General features: G+C 42.2%; 1 long non-coding RNA gene across 1 annotated transcript; it reads left to right on the top strand.

Moving 5' to 3' along the window:
- The first annotated feature begins 216 nt into the window (after window positions 1-216).
- Window positions 217-5,666, top strand: LOC311042433. The gene is made up of 3 exons (XR_014600510.1): window positions 217-307; window positions 1,950-2,067; window positions 5,548-5,666. It is a non-coding gene; the product is annotated as an uncharacterized lncRNA (long non-coding RNA).
- The last annotated feature ends 13,939 nt before the right edge of the window (window positions 5,667-19,605 follow it).

Below are 19,605 nucleotides of genomic sequence, written 5' to 3'. Positions count from 1 at the left end.
ATAGGAACATGGGATCTCCATCGGATTTTAATTAAGTGGGTTGCTGTCGGTGACATTCATTACTGCAGCTATATTGACGTCATGTGATGATGGTTGTCTTGTGGGTGGGGTGAGTTATAATATGAGTGGGGTGGAGTTATGGGGAGAAAAAAAAAATATATATCAGTAGGGAGGATCGAGTGACATGATCCGCTGCAGGCATAAAAACAACATTTTACATGAATGTACACTTCGATCGACAGTGAGGAATTCAAAACTTTTTTTTTATGATCAAGTTAGCAACAAATTGAGACAAACTACGTCAGAGGTAAGCTTTTAAGCCCATGTGTCTCTTTTCTACACATTAACATTAATTAATGGTCAGAAAATGTGTGTGTAAACAATATTCCCTCTGAATCCGTTGAAATGTTGTTATTTTATAATTTATATGGTTATTTTACTTATGTCCCTCTTTAAGGCTGCATGCGTGCCTAAACTTCCAGAATGCTGTTTTTCTAAACTTATTATTTTTATATTTTATATCATTATGTCTGACTCTTAATTGTAGCTTGCATGTGCAGGAAAGTAGGTTAAAGATTATAAGTGCAAGTGGAATAATACTAGGGAAAGGCTTCCCAACACAAATCCCACTTTCCACATCAAACATGAACATTTAAGAATACACACATACTGTAAGAGTATAATATGTGCTCACACTCACTCTTACAGTACTGTATGTGTGTAAAGTAGTTGTGTCATATCTACAGGTCTATAACAAGACAAACCGGATTCATGGACTTATTTGTCTTGAATAGATTAGTTGGTTAATACATTTTGGAAACGTTTATGGTTCAATGAAGACCAAAGTGTAGTTTATTGTCTCCGCCAGGCCGAAAGGCATGGCGAGAGAGTATGTTTTCCACCCTGTCCGTCCGTCCATCCGTGTGTCCGTCCGTGTGTGTGTCCGTCCGTCCGTCCGTCTTTGACCAGCTAATCTCCAGCACCATTGGCTTGATCGCAGTGAAACTGTGCACACACACTCCCTGGATGCCAATTCAGAACCTTTGCCCCAATTTTTTCTCATGGGCCTTTTATAGCGCCACCAGGAGGCCGCTTTGTGCAAAACATCTTTTTTGACAGTACTCCTACAGATTTTGTCCAAAAATCACGCAAATCGGTACACCGTATATCTAATAGTCATTAAACGAAACGGGTCTTTCAGATTTCTCATATTCCATCCTGATTGGCTAAAAATGTCTTCCAAAGAGTGCTCTGTTTTGAACAAAAGGCCTCAAATCATGAACACAGCATGCAATTTCCGTGAAATTTTGCACGCACATTCTCATTAGGCCGAGGAAGAACTACCATTTGATTTGATCTACCAAATTTCACGCAAATCGGTACACATGATCTCTATAGTCATGTGATCACGACGGATGTGTTTGATTTTTCATATTCCATACTGATTGGCTAAGATTGACATCTAAAGTTTGCATTATTGGCTTGTTTTGAAAAAAAATCTGCAAATCATGAACGCACCGCCCAATTGCGCTCAAACTTTGCACGCACATTCACACTATGTTGATGAACAAATGCCACCCTTTTAACATTGGCCTGTTATAGCGCCACCAACAGGTCTAATTTAGCGAAACACATGTTTTTAACAAAATGCCTCAAATCATGAATGCAGTCAGTGTCGTGCGATTATCGTGCAAGGCCTAAGAAGAAATGGCACCCTTTCCACGTTGGCCTATTATAGCGCCACCAGGAGGTCACAATAGCCTACCTGACCTGGCGGAGACCTGTGCTCCGAGGAGCACTTTTTCTAGTTCTTGAGTATTTTTTTGCATCTGGTGTGTTGGCCTATAATAATTACTGCTCTAAATGACTGGTTATTTTGCTGTTTTATTAGAGTTAATTATTTGTTGCCTCTCTGCTTTCACAAGGCCCCTCCTCTCTCATTCCTCCAGGTTTTCATAGAGAGCTGATGGGGAGTTGGACCATTGGAGGGAACAAGGGAGAAAGTGCGACCTCTTTTCCATTTGTTTTGCTGAAAAGTTCCACCTAACTTCACCATGTCTGCCCCTGGTAAGCAACTTACAGCAACTTACTGTATACATGGTACAGCTACTAGATTTCATAAATGATAGAACTCTTATTAAAGGCACCAATCAATCTATAGGCTACATTAATTTACAGAATAGCCTATCGTCTTGAAGGGTTAAAACTTGTCGATGGATGTGTTTTAACAGCAATAGTTCACAGAGAAGATTATGTGCACATCTTATGCCTGTATTTAGGCCAGGTGCTGGACATCAAGGCGAGAATCAAGGAGAAGATAAAAACATCGGCACACTGTTTTTAAGCTCCAAAAACTTTTATTATTGGCGCAACGTTTCAACCCTTTTAGGTCTTCATCAGTTAAATGTAATTAAATATAATTATATTAAATAAATATAAATTTCTAATCAAAGGAGAAATTATTTTTTATTAAAGCCACGTAGTCGGAGTAGTGGGATGACGCAATTATGAGCGCAAAACGACAAGGTTCATTGTTTGAGGAGAAGAAACTCACCAACGCAAAATTTAAATGTGTTGTTCGGTCTGTCAAAAGAGTAAGCTGCAAAGCAAAGACCTTTATGACTTTTAGAAAGAGGTCAAAGTAATGAACAACTGTAAAACATCCCTACCTTCTAACATAGAGGGTGCATGTGGCCCGATTGAGATAGCTGAGGTGTGGCGAAAACACTATTACAACTTATTCAACTGTGTAAAACGTGCCACTGTGGCAGTAGATCATGTTGACCCATCTGAAAAAATGTACTGATCAGGTCTGATGATGTGGTTGATGCCATTAGAATGCTAGATAACAACAACAAGGCATGTGGCATTGATCACATCACAGCTGAACACCTCAAATATGCAAGCAATAACATCTGCCCTCTACTGGCCATGTTTTTTACAGCTCTTTTGGTTCATGGTGTCCTTCCAGAGTCAATGACCTCTGTACAATTAGTGCCTGTCCTTAAAGACAAGGCAGGTAAACTAAACAGCATTGATAACTATAGACCTATCGCGCTGGCAAGCATCCTCTCCAAAGTATTGGAAAGGATCATGTTTGTGCGTCTTGAAATGTTTGTCTTGACTGCAGATAACCAGTTTGGATTTAAAAAGAAACATGTCACTGACTTATACATTTTTACATTTAAAGAGTCTTCCTATGCTTTATTGATGCTTCTCGAGCTTTTGACAGGATTAACCAAACTGTTTCAGAAGCTGCTTGATAGAGGCATACCTAAGCACATTGTGCACATGGTGTTTTGGTTCGAAAATGCAGGTTAAATGGGGTAATGTTACATCTGCCCATTTTTCTATTAGCAATGGTGTTCATCAAGGGGGGATTTTGTCTCCCGTTTTATTCAACGTTTACATGAATGATCTATCCATTGAATTAAATTGCAATCGACCTGGTCGTTCTAAGACCATACAGTGGAGGGTTATGGCAGCTATTGAAAGTATGCTTTAATTATGGCAATGATCATGACATAATTTATAATGCAAAAAAGAGTAGTGTCATGATAGTGAGAAGCCATGAGGACAAGAAATTGGCCTTCCCAGCCTTTCACCTACAGTATGTGACAGTCGTCTATCTGTGTGCCAGGAAATCAAGTACCGTGGCCACATTTTACTGACAATCTCCATGATGATAGAGATATCTCTAGGCAGTGCCGCATACTTTATGCCCAGGCCAATATGCTGCTTTGCAGGTTCAGTATGTGTTCAGATCATGTCAAGTGCACTCCCATGTATACAGCTTTCCTGTGGTGCACATACAAGAAAGGTAGCATGCAGAGGCTTAAAGTGGCCTACAATGATGCCCTGAGGATAATACTTAAGGTCCCTAGATAGCATAGAGCCAGTCACTTGTTTGTAACGTGTGGACTCCACACTTGTGAGGGTCTATGTATGGATTCATGTCTCGCCTGGATGAGTCCCAGAACAGTATTATTGAGGATATAGTCAATCCTGGGAAGAGCTCTCCGATACTCGTCCAGGCTGTGTCAACACTGGAGGGTCAGCCTCTATGTATGATTTTATGTTTTTTTTTAATAATGTCTTGTTATTTATTTGTTGTGTGATATTTGTATGTACTACTGTATATGGACCTGTGCGTCTGAAATAAAGTTTGAATTGAATTGAATTGAATATTACCTAAGTGCAGGTTCTGTGATTATTTCTTTCACCGAAAAGTTTCCAGTTTCCATTTTCATTTATAAAGTCACTCACAAATGATAGTCATTATTGAATGAATACCTGAATGACCTGTAATGTTCCCTGCCTAGTCCCGCCTTGAAGCCGTTGGAGGACCCCCCTTCCCTTCCCAAAGTAATGAAATATGAAAGGAATTCCAGTAAACCTTTGACCGTAAACTTAGATGAACCTTCTCAATGTATCATCTTGTCCATAATGCTCTTCTATTTTTAGTGGGCAATAATCTGTTATTTCCCTCAAACTCTTTGTTTGACATTCCCCTGCCTGACCACGCATAGTGCTAATTAAAATGTTCCTGTTTTGTTTCGTTCTAGTGGAGTTAGAAAGGGTGGAGGAGGTTCATGTCCAAGTCAGCTATTGGTCAAATCAGAAGTGAAAATATATAACACACACACACACACACACACACACACGCACACGCACGCGCGCGCGCACACACACACACACACACACACACACACACACACACACACACACACACACACACACACACACACACACACACACACACACACACACACACACACACACACACACACTATTGACTACATTAATTCCTCTACCTATAACCTTAACCATCACCACTACAAGCCTAACATTTACCCTAACCTAACCGTAAAGGGATAGTTCACCCCCAAAATGACTTTTTTTCTATCGATTACACACCCCATGGACTTGAATTCATGGAGATTTTTCTGTGTTTGTCGCATTCCTGAGACAATAATTTGCATTAGCATCTTTCTGCCGGTCATCAAATTATTGTCTCAGGAATGTGACAAACACCGAAAAATCTCCATGAATTCCATCAATTGAAATCAATTGAGTGTAATCGATAGAAAATAAGTAATTCTTTGGGTGAACTATCCCTTTAACCATCAACCCTCAAACAGCCTCTTGAAAACTGAGGACCAACAAAATAATCGTAAAAGTAATTTATAAAATGTTTCTTTTTGAAAAGTGTATTGCTTGCACAATATCCATATACAGCATATTATATTTTCACGTAATAATAGTAATGTAATATCTGTATATTGAACAGTGGTCAATTTATAGCACAATGTCCATCAACCAACTAGCGTGACACTATAGTTTGGGATGGTCTGGTGTTGTAATATCAAAACATGGTTGTCTTAATAATGGCTTTGCATTCATTGTGTTGAGCAGTGTGCATGAAAGAGTTTTATGAAAATAGTCAACTTTACTCTAGTGAAAGATGTTCTCACTGAGGGTTGTTGATGTTCATCCTCAGTGGGTATGTGGACAATGTTTTGAAGTAATTTATTGTCTTTACTCCAGTCGACCCAGGCTCTCCTAACCAGGCTCCCTATCAGCCGCAACCAGGCCAACCTGTAATGTATCAGCCAGTCCCCGTAGACCAAGGCCCTGTCCCAGGCCAAAGTCCCATGCCAGGGCCCGAATACGGAGGGCCCCCTGGTGGCATCTCCCCTGCACCGTCCGCACCAGCTACTGCGGCAGTCGCTGTTGGCGTACCGCCAGGGCTGGAGTACCTCACACAGGTAGGCTGGAAGTACAGGGTCTTGTTTCTAGATTGCATTGGCTTGTGTTGTGAGATGTGATGTGGTTAGTTTGTTTACCAGTTTTGTCTCTCTCGCCACCTGACTCACGTAACGGCTTTCTCTTGTGTTCTAGCTCGACCAGATACTGATCCATCAAAAAGAAGGTAAAGCTTGTTGGCCCATCCTCTAGGGAGTTCTCTTGGTCTCTTACAGTTCTCCTCCATAGCAGCTGTGGTCACTGCACCCACCTTTAACCTTCTTCTTAATGCATCAGAGTGATAAAGTGACCTCTGCTACCAGACAGCCTAAGTTATTTATGCATTTCCTTCCTATTTGGTTTCTCCACCATTCCCACTTCCTCCAATTTCATTCCCTTAACCTGTGTCCTACTCCTACATAAGGCTGCAGGATGCTCCAACCGTAACAGAAACTTTCTTGTGCTTCGGCAGGTGAATAAGAACAACATTATGTCATAAGAACTTCACCAGTGAGTTTCTGACGTTCTATTAGGTAGCTCTTAGCCTGACACTCCGCCTGAATTTTCATTTCGTTTCACTCCATTATTCAGTCTGAAAGCCCTCTCAGTGCAGCCGTTTTCTGAGATGGGGCCGACCGTGGCCAAAGGGTGACTCTTTGGCGATTGGTTCATACTGGATTATCCCGATCCCGATTGGACCGGGTAGATTTTCACCCGAGAAAACCCCGCCTTTGACAGCGTCACCAGACCCTGAATGCGAGGCTATCGATTCAGGGGCTGGAGTCAGGCTAGGTAGTTCTTGCACCTCCAAGATTTTTGAACTAGCCAAACACCTCTGCTGAACATCTGAACAACATATCTAATTGGTCAGACACTCAATGCGTTTATGTGTTATATCCAGGGCCGGCTGGTATCAATGTGCTAGTGGGGCTAAGCCCCCCCTATCTTATGGAATAAATATGAGAAATTATTATTAAAATGTTTTAGAAGAGATTATTTTATATGCTGGTGGAACCTGGAGCAGCAACAGCATCAAACAGTTACAAGAAAAACACAAAATATGTAAAAAATGGGCTGATTTCTTTTAGCCCAAATCAGCTTCCATTGGCTTTCATTGAGTTGAGTGATTGACAGCTGACATGACACGCCTGCTTGATTTACTCACCATTCGGGCTAATATATTTTAGCCCCCAAGCTCCGCCCTCACTGGCTTTTGACCAATGACAGAAAGGTGTACCTTTCTGTGCTTTGTTCTAGGAAAGTGAAGGAGGATTAATAGGCAGGCGCCAGTATTCAAATGGATTGTAGATTATTTTTTTTCTAATCCGTCTTCAAAAGGGTATCGTGGATTTGCTTCATTTGTCTGACAAAGTTAAGAAACACTAGACCATACCCGGTGAAGGGCGCAGGCGAAAGTAGTTGCAAAGTTGGGGTTAATGCACGTCCTGTCGCGCGGTTTCTCCCCCGCGCGCGCCCCGTCGTGGCGCCCCCCTATTTTGGGGTACCAAAAGCGTGGGACAAAAAATTCCAAAAGTGAAAAATAAAAAATAAAAAAATTCAACATTTCTTTTTTATTTTCCTGGGTGTCCCCGGACCCCCTGGGGGCCCGCGCACCCCTGTGGAACATGGCGGACCCCTTCGGCTGTTTTTTTTAATATTATAGGAGGGTGTTGTGATGTATTTCATATAAATGTAATTTCAGTAATGCATTGAAGCTGGTATTGAGGCGGTACTAAAAGAGGCAGTACTAAAAGAGTATTTGTAGTAGTAGTTAAGTAAGTATTGTTACTCAATGTATTTACTTGAAAGTGTTTTTAATGACTTTATTAGCTTTAAAGTTTTTTTTACAGATTTTTAAGTATTTGTAGTGTTTTTATCAACTTTTAGGTATTTGTAGTGTTTTTATCAACTTTTGGGTATTTGTAGTGTTTTCATCAATCTTTAAGTATTTTTACTCTTTTTTTCAACTTTTCAGTACTTTTAAGTATTTTTACTCATGTTGAGTACTCTGAAGTATTTTTACTCAAGGTATTTCAGTATTCTCTCCGTCCCTCTCTCTCTCTCTCTCCCCATCTCCCTATTTTCACAACGCATCGCGAGGCGTTGTGAGCTTGTAGATCAGCTATTTTCAGTTTGTTGCAACCTTTATTGTGAAGGAACGACTGGAAATGCTAAGCTATTCAGTCGGACTGTGACATAACACTCTGAGATGCTACCTCGTGACATTGTATCACAGAAATCCACAAAAGTCACCAAAATAACACTGTTCAACGGGCTAATTAGTTAGCATTGATGACATTGACCACACTCACGTTCATACAGGTTGTTGATAAGATGTTTGACGTAGCCGTTTGAGTGACGACAGCAGCGTTGGTTAACATTAGCGTGGCGCATGCTAATTGCTAACGCTACCCAGTTGCAAATTTGGGGTTAATGCACGTCCTGTCGCGCGGTTTCTCCCCCCCCCCCCGGCCCGCGGTCACCCCTCTCCACGGGCGTGTGTGTATCCTACTATAATCCTAGTAACCTGACGGTGGACGTGTGGCTTTGCGAGTTGTTTTGAGCTTGTAGATCAGCTGTTTTGTAAAGATGTGTATATTGTGTGTATCACGACGCATTGAGAGCTTGTAGATCGGCTATTTTCAATTGATTGCAACCTTTATTGTGAAGGAACGACCGGAAGTGCTAAGCTATTCAATTGCGTGTGACATAACACTGTGAGTTGCTACATCGTGACATTGTGTCACAGAAACCCACCAAAGTCCCCAAAATAACACTGTTCAACGGGCTAATTAGTTAGCATTGATGACATTGACCACACTAACGTTCATACAGGTTGTTGATAAGATGTTTAACGTAGCCGTTTGAGTGACGACAGCTGCGTTGTGTAACATTAACGTTAGCCGCATGCTAACGCTACCCGTGGCTTAGCTCCACACTGACGGCCCATTATAGGCAGCTGTTGGCTTAAACCCAACTAACGGCAACACAGTATTGGACATAAGCATTCACATACATGCTTTAGACAGTATTAGCAACAACCGGTAGTTTGTTTACATGGCGCGGCGATGTTGGGGTAAAGGCCCCACTCCCAGGCGAGGCTTATGCTTGCGCTAGGCCGCGACTTCCGCGGGGCCGCTGCCTCGTCTCCTTCGTGTCTTGTGACATTTGTAATGGACAGAAATGTAAGTTGGGCTTGTTTGTGTGAGAATATTACCACATTGGTTCGAAATGTGTGCTTATTTCAGCATTTAGGAGGTAACTGTGCGTGAGCTGTGTGAAGCGAGCGAGCTGCTGATTTCAATGGCGGCCGCGGCGCCGGGGCCATCTGGTGTGTTTACTTTCCACAGAAAGAATTGTAGACAGTCAGAGAGTGGGCGGGGTCTCGGTGTTGCCATGTCGGCGTACTGTAAGCGCTGTAGGGCCAATGTTGGTGGTATAGGGTTTGTTTGGTTTGGCCTCGTTTTCATAGACCTCGTTGCTTGTTTCTCTCGCGAAACCTGGCACAACGACGCATGCGCAGTTTGATCGGAGACCCAGGACCCCATCCACCCACCGTCAGGTTACTAGAATTATAGTAGGATGATTGCTGCTTTAATCACATTGGAAGTGGCTCAAGCTGTTTTGAGCCACTTCCAAACTACTGAGCCACTTAACGACCAACAAATTAAATCCTAATTATTTTGGATAATAATAATTGAGTCTCATCAGTACAGACAGTGCGTCAACCTCAAAAGGGCCACTTTAGCTGCACAGGTGAGTGGGTGCCTAATATTATACATTATGGCTAATGTAGAGATTGCTGGCTTTTCAAAAGTGTTACTTGAGGACAGAAGGAGATCAAGTTCTACCAGCTAAACCAGTTGGTTTGGCAAGGTAAGGTAGCTAGTGGATTCCATTAAGGTGATCAGGTATTCTCTGTTGATGAGAAAGTCCAAGGCATGCACATGTATCAAAGGAAAAAGACACACCCTACAAGCTACACTTGATTTGTTTTTGATTTATTAGACATAATGATTACATGTTAAATGCTTCTCACGGAAACGTCAAGGATAAAATGCCAATGGAACACTGGAACGAGGAAACTTGAGAGACAAAAAAGATATGTACATGATGAGTGATTAATGAAGGGCATGCCAGGATTTTAATTGATTGCAGTTTCACAATAGTTTAATGTGAAGGCACCTAACTTTGATCAGACGTGAGCTAACTTTTAGGTTGGAGGAGATCCTAGGCTGTGGATGAGGGTTTCCATGGATTATGATTGTGGAGTGTTATTATAGTAAATTATTATAGTAGAAAGTATAGCTACCACTTTAACCCTGACATCCTAATTTTGGGCATGTCATTATAGGCTAAAAAGATAATAAAATGAATGATCTACAAGCTCACAACATGCTGTGATTTGTTGTGATTGATTGATTTAGATAATAATACAGCTTTAGATCGGCTTTTCCCTTCCAAATAATATTTGTATTTATTTGATAAGTGGTAACTGTGTGTAACTTTAAAAGCAGTGATAAGGAACATGGGAGGAGGTCTACTGTAGGAGGAGATGAGTCTCAGTTTTATACATGCCACTTGCTGCTATGTTTTAAGCAGACTTAAATAATCTAACCCTTTAATTAAAAATAAGGTTCTGGTCTTATTTTGTTTATAAAGTGCATGCCATTCTTGTGTGACCCTCAACACAGGATTTGATCATTCCAGGCTCAAAGTATTAGTAGTGCCACCATCAGCAATAATCATGATATAAGAGCAGCTATGTGCACTTACAAACAACGTTCACTGGAGCAGTGGAAGCTCTGTTTGGTTGTGGGTACTTGTGTTGTTGTGGAGCATTTCCTTTAACAAAGTATAGATAGCCTACAGTAATGTCATTGCTGTAACTTGCTATCTGGAATGTGATGCTGTTGCTGCAGGGTGAACTATGAGTATCATATTATAGTATAATGGATGTCTTGTAGCCCCCCCACCCAAAATCACCACCAGCCGCTACTGGTATCGTTTTATTTCAAAGAGGTAGAGCAGGCCCCGCACACCAAAAATGGTTAGAGATACTTTATTACAAAATGTACAACGTTTCGATCCGTGTGGATCTTCAGGTCATTTGAGCCTGCACACTTGTTAACTTCCTTATAATATTCAAGGTAATTAAAAAGAAGGTACAGTCATCTACGCCATTTTCGCTATTCAGCAATTCCAGCCGGCAGATTCGTCACACTGGGAGGCAAAATATTTTTCGTAATTGTAATTACTTAAAGGTATTTTTTACTCACTACATTTGCGCTGATAAGAGCAATGGTCACCATCTAAGAGCAGCCACCAAGTTTGTGGCCTTTAGTATGCTGGGAACTGGAGTTATGGCTGTTTAAAGCCTGGCAAACAGGAACACAGCGGGGGTGGGGCTTAAAAATGAAGCCTGTCCCTATAGGGCATAGCAGTGGCGGCCATTTCCTGGTTCCACTTCAAAATACTCAATGCATTTTTTCCATTGACATATCCAAAAATATTTATATCAATTATTATAAGCCTAGAATCAAGCCATCCAGGGTCCTGGTGAATCATGACCATAAAACGTTTGATTCTGTGATTTTTTTTTTTTGAAAACGGCAAAACAAAGGGTATTTATTAAATATAGTATATCATATAATTTAAAATAAAATAAAATAAAATCACAGAAAAATGTTTAATGGTCATGATTCACCTGGACCCTGGATGGCTTGATTCTAGGCTTAAATTAATTGATATAAATATTTTTGGAAATGTCAATGGGAAAAATGCATTGAGTATTTTGAAGTGGAACCAGGAAATGGTCGCAACTGCTATGCCCTATTGGCCGTCTAAGAGCACCTGCTAAGTTTGGGAAGTTAAGCAGTCTGGGAACTGGAGTTATGGCTGTTTAAACCCCAGCCAATAGGAAAACAGATTGGGCGGAGCAATGATGCTTTAGTGTGTGTGTGTGTGTGTGTGTGTGTGTGTGTGTGTGTGTGTGTGTGTGTGTGTGTGTGTGTGTGTGTGTGTGTGTGTGTGTGTGTGTGTGCGCGTGCGCACGGGTGCAGTACGTTAGTCCGACAGCGCATTCCTCCGACAGCGCAGCGCTCCGACGTTTCAATACTAAACCCGAACCAAACCCGCACCCTAACCCTAACCGCACGCGGATGCCACATAGTCGGAGAAAAGGTCTGTCGGATTATCGCATGCCTCCCAGTGCGCACACACACACACACACATGTGCGCGCCAACAAGTGAAGCGGCTGGCACCGCTAAAAAACACAGTAAAAGCGGTGGTCAGTTCATCATAGAGAATGCCTTCTTGTCTCCCTCCTCTTTAGCGTTCACCGGCTTTGAGACGAGCAATCAGTATGATATCAAGAACACCTTGGGCCAGAAGATCTACAAGGCCAAGGAGAAGAATGACTGCTGCAACAGGAACTGCTGCGGCTCGCGGCGGAGCTTTGACATGAAGATCAAGGATAACATGGACAGAGAGGTCATCCGCCTCATAAGACCCTTCCGCTGCGACTCCTGCTGGCGTCCCTGCTGCCTGCAAGTGGTGTGTGTGTGAGTGTGGGCTGTGATTAATTTAGGCCATAAAAGGTAAAATAAGGCAATAACTAGGCTGATACCCTTTTGAAACGATTCTCGTTTGGCACGATGCCTGTGGGGAAGTACCCGTTGTCAGAGTACTTAGTTCAGAATTATCATAGTACTTGGAGGCCAGTCTATGACTTCAGTACTATGATGTCATCATGTTGACATAAGGGATCTCTATATATGGCCATAAAGGGGACACGGACAGACAGGCACACAGAGATCCTTGGATTTTAGTTTCTGGCCAGCCACTCGTCCGACCAAGTTCCCACATGGAATAACACACCCCTTGGGTCCTCGTTCAATTACTTGAATTTACTGCCTTTTGATCATTTAATTGTTTCACCCCATGTGTGTGTAGGGTGTGTGAGAGAAAGGTAACAAAGTCACTGAGTCATAGGTACATTGAGCATGCCTGGAGTAATAATACATAATTCAATTGTGTATTCAGCGCCAACCCTGCCCTGACTATTCATTACTGTTATGCCTGGACAAACACTTATATCCGAGTCCTGAGTCCAAATATTTGACTTGATTGTTGTGGTTCTGATGATGAGGTTCAAAGATAATGTTTTAATAGTTCAGACCCGCAATATAATGACCCTGTTAACAGTTGCTAACTAAAGTATTATTTGTTAATGGCGTCCATCTGGAGCAACGCGTCGCTTTGTGAGCTTGTAGATCGGCTATTTTTAGCGGTACCAGCCCCTCTACATTTGACCGTGTGTGTTTGCGTGTCCGTCCGTCCGTCCGTCCGTCCGAGCACGGCATAAGCAGCTGCAGCACAAACAGGACACAGTGCAACACATGTGCCACTTAAAGACACGCACCCACACACACACACACACACACACACACACACACACACACACACACACACACACACACACACACACACTCTAAAACGATCGATCTGCAATGTGAGTAAAAATTATTAAAAGTAAATAGAGTACAATACTTTAAAGTAAATACATTGAGTAACAATACTTAAGAGTACTTAAATTGAGTAAAAATACTCAGTAGTACTCAAATGAGTAAAAATACTTTAAGGTTGTTAAAATGAGTAAAAATACTTAAACATAGTTAAAATGAGTAAAAATACTTAAAAGTTGATAAAAACTGTACAAATACTCTTTTAGTACCGCCTCAATACCTGCACCCACACATCAAATAGAGTAGTACCGTCTGAATGCCAGCGCCCACACACCAAATAGATTTTTACCGCCTGAATGACAGCACACACTCATCAAACAGAGTAGGCACCACTTACTCACACTGGGTGTGATTTTTTAAAAGAGTTTGAGCATTTTAAAACATTTTTGACCAAAATACAGACACTAGGGTTAAAGTGCTTGATCATTTCATGACTTTACAGATACATTAAGACCTTTCTTTGTGTTACTGTTACAGTATGTTGGAGTACTATTTGGCTGTGTGAGGAGGCTCTGGCTCACTGAGTCTCGTTTACAATAGTGACCTCGTCAGGCAGGGTTTTGTTGAGACTGAATGACTCTTTGTCAGTCCAACCTGTCACCTGGACTGGCCCGACAGGCTGCTGTCCCTTTATGTCTGAGTCCTTTCTCTGTCTGGTTGTCTCTATTAAATGACACCGTTGGCAGACCACAACACAGGACATCCCAAGCTTCTCCCCTGACTTGAATGTATTTCATGGTTGTTTTTACCAGCTAACAACGGAAGTCATGCACAGCGCTGCTAGGATCCTGACGAGAGTGCGCAAATACGAGCACATCATCCCCATTCTCAAATCAATTCAATTCAATTCAATTCAATTCAATTCAATTCAAAGGGCTTTATTGGCATGAGAAAACATATGTTTACATTGCCAAAGCAAAAAGCACAATACAACAATACAGCAATACAATCAAAACAAAAAATATGTACATTTGAAAGTCAGAATCTTCAATAGATCAATTTCTATGTACCAAGATCACTGGGTGCAGGTATAGTGCAGGAATATCCACAATGATTAGTCTTTAGGGTGGTTGTGTTCCGTTTGATATCCTTCTCCTATCACAGCAACTCACAAATATTGCTGCTGTGTTTGCACATTGTTGTACTTCGCCAAGCAGATATGGGAGTTTTTTGTCATTGGTCATGTTTTCAAAATCTCTGTGTGTGGTTGTAATCTGTGGGAAGTATGTGTCTCTGATGTCTTGGTACAATGAACAGACGGTTAGGAAGTGTAGCTCGGTTTCCACTTCCTTTTGTGTGCAGTGGGTGCATAGTCTGTCTTCTCTCGGGATACAGGTCTGCCTGTGACGACCTTTCTCGATCGCAAGACTGTGCTCACTGAGTCTGTACCTAGTTAAGATTTTTCTTTGTTTTGGGTCGGTCACGGTGCTCATTCCGCTGCATATTCTCTGTTTAGGGCCAGATAGCATTCTAGTTTACTCTGCTTTTGTGTTGCTTCTTTCCAATGTGTCAGGTAGTTTTCCTTTTGCTGTTTTATAATTTTGTTTGGTCCGATGGGTTTTCTATCTCGTGGCTCTGTTTGTGTTTGTGCCCGGAGTTCCATGGCCAGCTGGCTGAGGGGGCATCTCTCTAGAGTTTCGCTGTGTGTGAGTGCTTTGTTATGGAGTGCATCTAGGTCGCTTTCTTTTAGGTGGTTGTAGAACTTAAGTGCTCTCTTTTTTATTTTGATTATAAGTGGGTATCGTCCTAATTCTGCCCTGCATGCATTATTTGGTGTTTTTCGCTGGGTACGGAGAATGGATTTGCAGAATTCTGTGTGTAGGGTCTCGGTTTGGTGTTTATCCCATTTTTCAAGGTCATGGTTTGCTAATGGTCCCCAGATCTCACAACCATAGAGGGAAATTGGTTCTATCACAAAGTCCAGTATTTTAAGCCAAATCACTGCACTGGCATCTTATCCCGGACAGAATACAAAATCACCCTGTTAACCCACCAGTGCATCTACGGAAATGCCCCCCCCCCCCCTACCTCAAGGAATTGATTGAACCACAGACCGCCACGCGCAGCCTCCGCTCCGGAAACACCAACAAAATTAAGGAGCGGCACACCAACCTCCGCACTATGGGAGACCGAGCATTCTATGCAGCTGCCCCCCCGGCTGTGGAACTCACTCCCAGACCATCTCAGACACTTTTAAGAGAGCACTAAAAACTTACCATTTTAACAAAGCATTTGGTTAGCTTTTTAAGCCGGTTTAATAACCCTGCCTCTCCTTTTTAAACCTGTTTTTAAACATGTTTTAACCTGTTTTAGACTTTTGATTATCTTGCAAATGGTTTTCTTTATCTTGTTTTATTATGTACTGTAGCACTTTGAGGTTTGTTTCAAATGTAAAGTGCAATACAAATACAATTATTTATTATTATTATTATTATTCATGTGAAGCATGTTACCTATGTGATGGCAGCAGTTCCTAGGACACCGGCTTCGAATGCTATCAATGCATTGAATGGGAGATTATCACGTTTTATCAGACCTTTGAATGGGCGAGTAGGCGACGAGTAGGCGCGATTTAAACCTACCCGCGATTTGTCAGACCATTCATGGGGCGTAATCAGGAGCTACTGACCTACTTGGAGGCGGAGCAGTCCCCACAACAATATTTACGATTCTGTGCCTATCGGTACATAACTCGAACGGCGCTGAGTAGGCACAGGCGAACGTCACACCGTTCAGGACAGCAACTCGGTCGCTTTAGCTCCCTCGGTGGTCCTTCACGGGGTGACAGCTCGCCTGTGACTGCGCGCCTCCGTCATGGTCCGAAACCAAAACCAAAACCGAAACTGAACTAGAAACTGAACTGAAGTCATCTCCGTTGGTAGGTCAGTATGTCTTGATAACACCCAATGAATGGTCTGATAAATCGCGGGTAGGTCAGTATGTCGACTATTTCGCCCATTCAAAGGTCTAATAAGAGGTGATAATGTCCCATTCAATGCATTGATAGCATCCAAATCAGGTGCGTAAACAGACATTGGTTCACTTGTCACTCATCCGAGCTGCTCCATGTGACACAGTGTGTAAATTCATGTCTATTTATAGTCACCTTGTCGGAGACGGAGAATAGTTTTAGTGTTCTGGGATGACTCTCTATTTTTGCTTTTATACACATGGCTACAATGGGCGAATAGAATATCACGTGTACTTATTTTTTTCCCTCCCTTAGTCATAAGGGCAATCCCCCATGTGTAGTCACTGCTGACCCCTACTGATGGTCTTAGGGAGGGTGTATCTTCCGATACACATGACTGCTTCTTTTCACCTGACAGTGAGGATCTTTACCGGGAGGGCTTAACGTGTGCAGAGAAACACTCTAGCCCTGTTCACACTATTATGGATATTTTGGATATTTATTTTGCAAAACTCACAAAAACTGAGATTTTTGTAAATATTTAAAGCATTTTCAGATTTTAAAATCAGTGTCAGTGGAACCTTATAGACATGTAAAACAGAGATTTAGAGAAACGATGATGTCACAGCTGAATCCGTGCGTACCCATTATTGCTTGCGCCTGGAAACTACAACAATACGAGTTGTGTACGTTTGGTTAGCAGTGTTACAGGTTAGCAGGAGTTACAAGTTTGTAACTTCACTGGCGAGCAAAGGCGACTGCTGCACTCTTTCTCTCTCTTTTTTAAAATATGATTTTCTATTGTTATGATTATTATTATTGCCTATGCTGCTCAGCTGCATTGTCTGAAGGAGCTGAACAAAAATAAGTTTTACTCTATGTACTCTAGTGTTTTACTTTATGTACCTAAACACAAGATGTAACAATAAAACACAACCTTGAACCTTGAATATTACTTGGTTCACTGCGTCCACTGTTTTGGGGTTAGGGTTAGGGTGCGGGTTTGGTTCGGGTTTAGTATTGAAACGTCGGAGCGCTGCGCTGTCGGAGGAATGCGCTGTCGGACTAACGTACTGCACCCACAACAGACTAACGGAGCCTTCCCCTTCTATTTTCTTTGGTCCGGGTGACGATCAGTCATCGTATTAGTGTATCACATCGTTTAAACGGCGACGTCACATCCGGTTGATGACGTAATGACTGTTTGTTTCATAGAGGGGGGGGGGGAGGGGGGGGGGGGGGGGGGGGGGGGCGAGTCATCGGGGTGATCAAGCTGTCATCTACTGCTCTCTACTGGTAGAATTGTGCTATTAGTTTAAACTTGCAGTGAGAGAATTTATTTGAATGGAAAATGACAAAATATAAAAATTAAAAAACACGCAAATCGCTGGCAATGGGGGAGTACTTTATGAAAATACTCTGGCAGTCAAAATTAATGTCCAACAGATGCAACGGTTTTGGAGTAGCTCTATCCGTGATCTCCCCCTTCACTGTAGCTGGGAGCAGGCCTTGAATTCCGTCATTTTAGGGGCAAGGCCACCAAATGCCAGGGCAGGAAGGCCATAAAAAAAACAATGAAATGTGATAGAACTTGCACTAATAATGACTTAAGTTGATTTTTCACTATTTAAAATATAGTATTTCTTAAATATTAAAAATTACATCTTGTAGATTGGCTATTTTCACCATTCTTTTTTCATTTTTATTTATTTATTTAGAGTAGCCAATTCTTTTTTTACCCCTTTTTCTCCCCAATTTAGTTGTTATGCCAACTGATTCCTCCCCACACACATTTCTGTGTCACTGCTGTGCATCCAACTGCCAGTGAGGAGCCCCCACCAGGAGGACATAGAGCCTTCGTCCTACTCCTCTCGCCCAACACTCCTCAGCATACATGTCTGTGTGTATCCATGCTAAATTGCACATATGCTTTTGTGTGCGTGTGCGTGTGTGCGTGTGTGTGTGTGTGTGTGTGTGTGTGTGTGTGTGTGTGTGTGTGTGTGTGTGTGTGTGTATTGTAGATGGAGGTGCAAGCACCACTGGGCACCACCATAGGCTATGTGAAACAGGACTGGCACCCCTTTGTGCCGCACTTCTCCATCCAGGATTCCAACAAGAAAACCCTGATGAAGCTGGAAGGGCCCTGCTGCTCCTGCAACTGCTGTGGGGATGTCAATTTTGAGGTGAGGAATATGGGTTGGTATGAGCTCCTTTTTGTATGATGTACTGTCTTTTGCAAACTTGCTCAGTCTGAATAGATGACATAAAACAAAGCTAATCTTGTTCTCTCTGGACCCTAACAAAAAGAGCTATTGTCTGTCTCTTCATACTTAAATAACACTGCAGTGCTACGATAGTGGGTGACAACTTTGTTGTGGAAAAATGTGTCCTTGTGCATCCTCTGCAGCTAAAGGGGAAATATGGTGGCACGCCCATTGGTCGCATTAGCAAACAGTGGGGCGGCCTTCTGGAAGAGGTCTTCACAGACACTGACAACTTTGGCATCCAGTTCCCTCTGGACATGGACGTCAAAATGAAGGCCGTGCTCATGGGAGCCTGCTTCCTCATTGTAAGTCTGCGTGTTGTTTTTAACCACATGAACCTTAACGTAGGGACCTTAAGGTTCCTACCATGTCATTCTGGCCATGTCATAATAGGCAAACATTTGCTATTTTTGGCAAAGAGATTTGTTGTAGAGTGAAAAAGGAGGGGACCAAGCACAGACCCTTGGAGGACCCCAATTATAATGGGCTTAAGTGGTAAAACAATATCTTTTGAGTGATATTTGTAATCTTGGGATTTTGCCGTTTGGGCCTGTTTATCCAAGAACTATAGAATCTGTGTTAAAAAATGCAGACCATTTTCTGATGCCTGTTCTTCTCATTTCTTCTTCATTTTCACCCTGCAGGACTTCATGTTTTTCGAAAAGGTTGGGGATTGTGGATTGATTGACCTACTTGATTGACATCCTCCCGGTCCTAGTTCCCAACACAACAGTTCCGCCCCATCTTCTAGCCCTCATTCCATCGGGCTTGGACCAAAACTCACAGGCTCAATACACAACGTCATGACCATTAAACAAACCCAGGCTGTATGTACACCCCACATTAACAATATTAACATCATCATCACACACAGACCTCACAAGCCGCTGTTACTATTAAATAGAAGGTCACACCTGGAAAATGTCTTTTCATTGACTCACTCCATCTCTACATCTTTGGAACGGCCCCCACAACCACAGCCCGATACCTTACCAGTTAAATTTTCCCTATTCAGTGATCAGTCATTAAGGTATAAGACGTTTATTTTAAATAATAATTTTGTATCTCGCCAACTTCATTTTTACATTTTTGACCGAAACATGGCTACATACTGGTGAACTTTCTCCACTTGGTGACCTCTGCCCTCCCCACTGTAGC

The sequence above is a fragment of the Gymnoscopelus microlampas genome (genome assembly GCF_963454915.1).
Source record: "Gymnoscopelus microlampas genome assembly, chromosome: 3".
NCBI classification, from domain to species: Eukaryota; Metazoa; Chordata; class Actinopteri; order Myctophiformes; family Myctophidae; genus Gymnoscopelus; species Gymnoscopelus microlampas.
This window is presented reverse-complemented; position numbering and strand designations above follow the sequence as displayed.